Here is a 3352-nt window from a genome sequence, read left to right on the forward strand (position 1 = left end):
GTGGTCTTATATAAGAAATGCTATTTGTTAACTGCAGTAGGAGCTTGTGTTTTGTGTAGGAATAGAAATTTGAGTGGGGTTCTCTCTGTTTATACTCTTTAGTATGACTATGATTGCCTTGAAAGGAACCTTTTGGAAAATCTTGGTGACCCTGAAAAGGGCCAATGATAGTACAGGTTTAAAGCCTTTGAAAGATGATGATGACGTGTAGGCAGCTGGATCAGCAATTCGAACCGGACAATCCTATATTCTTCGGTTCAATTATTGGGCACTCGCAAGAGTCTCGGCCCGTCTGCTGCTGGACAGGGGTTGAACTGGTGTCTGCGACAGGTTGAAAGGCCGCAGAATATCAGTGTCTAACCAGCTAATGCTCCTCCCTTTAGCAGAAAGATGCTCAACACTTTTTTCGGCGCATTTATGATCCTGTTTCAGGTCATGGTTCTTTTCTATGCCTGTTAAGATAAATTAGTACTTTTATTTATTTTCTCTACTGCGTTAAAACAACGAGTAGAAATAAAAATGGAAGCGCTCGAATAATTGAAAATCGATAAATATTTTGAATAGCTGGAAAAATATTTACGATTAATCGTTAATCGAATAATTTGACTTTTAGGCAACACTAGAAAATAGTGTAATTTCATTTTTTTGGTGGTTCTTCGAAAATGTCGAGCAGCAGAATTGCAACCAGCAAGTGTAACCCGAGAACCAAAAGCGGGCAATGCTAGTTTTCATTGCTATGACGATGACTGAATAAAAGGGCTTAGAAGCAGAGGGGTGAAAGTCAATTCTCTTCATCGATTTCCTCTTTTGATGACCATGACTTCCCTAACCTATTTCACACTGTTTCCGCCATGGTCTTCTATCATCCAGAAAAACAAACGTATCAATGAAAGTGTTTGCCGTCGAGTTATTAACGAAACAGAAAGTCGATGAAGAGAATCGATCAAAATCACTTGCACCCCTGCTTAGAAGTTTGGTTACAAGATTACAACTCTGGAGAGCAGTGTGGTCGTTGGGAGCGTGTGGTTCTGAATATGGCGATGAGTGTGGAAAATGTTACGCAATTGCATCATCCCTTTTCGCACACGCCCGGAAGCGAATGCCACTTCGACTTGTTTTGTCTAATAATGACTCTCTGATGACAGTGTTGAGGAAGCAGCAATGCTACATCGACATGTTTCGTCTAGAAACGATTCTCTGGTGAATTTGTTGGGGAAGCAGAATTTGCATGTACGTAATTGATGAATTTGTTAGTTATTTCGACGCTTTTGGACAATGCTTGACATTTACCACTTTTTCAATAGTTTCTTGTTAAAAATCAACAGTCAGAGTCAGATGCGTAGATATATTTCTGATCGATTGGTGATAAAAGTATTGAAATTGGTCCAGGGGCAACTGAGTTATTTACGTTCAAAATCTTTCATAATTTCGTTACAGTCGGCGCCGCCGGGATTTTCTGAGGCATACAATATCTGTTCTTGCCTTTCTTCGGAATGGTTAGTAAAACCGTTGGTCCCGGGCCATGAGCTGATGGGTCGATAGGTAGGGTCCAGGTGTAGGATCTGCCTCCCTGGCGTCGGTAGCACTGGTACTCAGTACGGAAAACAAGATCAACGGGATTTAAATCATAAAAAATAGACAATTTTCGCTAATCATATCAATTGTCATTCCTTCTGTTTAGGATAACATTGCACTTAAATTTAAATTAACTATGTCGATTAATTGAGGGTCTTCGATAGCACGGGAATTTCCCCCCCATCTCCCCTACTGAATGATTATTTTTTGCTCAGCCAGAACTAGGTCAACATTTTGCGCAGCTCACGACTTTATCTAATCACATAGTGCAAACAGTGTTTGTTTTTTTTGCGAGAATATAAAATCGCCTGATTGATGTCGTGTGTGTGTGTGTGTATTTATTTGCACTGCCTTTCTGCTTCGCGGGTTATCAAGAAAAATTAGTTGTTTTGACCAAATGACAATGTGCAGAAAGTGTGGTACGATGCGTAGATTGTAACTGACCTTCGGTGTCTGATGGACTATTTGACCATGTCGACAGCAAGCTGTTTGATGAGCTTAATAATCGTAAACGGGAGCGGCCTTGAAGATATCGGATGGTCTAAATGGAAACGCATGGCCGTTCGAAAAATAATAATGTGACTGAATCGTTTTCTTGACTGATGTGAGAAAAAAAACTAAGCTGTTTCCGCCCGGGATCGAACCGGGGGCCTTCCGCGTGTTAGGCGGATGTGATAACCACTACACCACGGAAACGTTGATGAATGAGTCAAACCGGTATAACGAAACCATCTTTCAGCAATGCAGCAAAGCTGTTAAGGTTGTTTTCCAGGGCATTTGTAAAATTCATGACAGTCGTTTGTAACCCGACGCAGGAGAAAAAGAGCAGCATCCTTTTTATTGCACATCACTTTCAGTATGCTGCTGTTGCTGCTAAACACCACTGCGGGAACAATTCAGTTTATACAGCCTGACGCAGAATCAGCATCCATTTAGCTGAAGAATCCTTCCCTACCCAATGCTGCCTCTTCTTCTTCTTTTTTTCTTTCTTTCTGGCTATGGTTCCTTGGTGGAGCACAATAAATTTGAATTATGTTTTCATTCATTCATAAAATTATGATTTATGCTATCGGTGTGCAAAGGAAGAAGCGCGCTCGGCTCACAAGACGGGGCATTCCTTTGCGGTGGGCAGTAGAAAACCACTGACAGGAACAGTAAATGGCACACAGACGCAGATGCTCGGGAAAGTGCAAAAGCAGAAACAGATAGGGCTCGAGAATAACAAATCGCGATAACGACAGCATTTTCACATACACACAATGGGATGATTTTTCTTCCGCTGGCTGCCTCGATGACTGTTTCGTGGTGTTCCGTTTTTGCTGGCAGCAGGAGGAATTTTCTTTCACGCTTATCTCGGTGCAATATTTTTTTAGCTGATGTTTGGTCTGGTTCGGGGTTTTGTTTCCGGTTTAGCGGTTGAATATTTCATCTCTGGCTTCCTCTCTGTCAGGAAGATGTTTCTCGGTTCAGCGGAGTCTTACCGAAGGTCGTGCTGTGTCGTACTTTTTTTGTTTCGGTGTGAAATCTGACGGGTTAGGATTGTGCCAACTCGCTATTGCGCTTTTAACGATTTCATTTAAGCAGAAGAAAATTTCGCCTTAAATTAAGATTTTTTGAAACTACATTCGATACGAGGATAATGTTTTTTTTTGGACAAGGTTTTATCTCATATTCGTTGGTGCTTTCATATAGCTGTTCATTTCCATGCCAACTGTCAACTCAATTATACTACACGTTCACCGATTTCCTTGAGACTTTGTATAATTCTCACGTTCCG

At 41.3% G+C, this 3352-nt stretch overlaps 1 non-coding gene across 1 annotated transcript; it reads right to left on the bottom strand.

Moving 5' to 3' along the window:
* Positions 1–2198: 2198 nt before the first annotated feature.
* On the bottom strand, positions 2199–2271 carry TRNAV-AAC (transfer RNA valine (anticodon AAC)). The gene has a single exon. It is a non-coding gene; the product is annotated as a tRNA-Val (tRNA).
* Positions 2272–3352: the final 1081 nt, after the last annotated feature.

Source organism: Ochlerotatus camptorhynchus, unplaced genomic scaffold (assembly GCF_037179485.1).
Source record: "Ochlerotatus camptorhynchus isolate MF236.1 unplaced genomic scaffold, CSIRO-AGI_Acam_v1.1 ptg000358l, whole genome shotgun sequence".
Taxonomy (NCBI): domain Eukaryota; kingdom Metazoa; phylum Arthropoda; class Insecta; order Diptera; family Culicidae; genus Ochlerotatus; species Ochlerotatus camptorhynchus.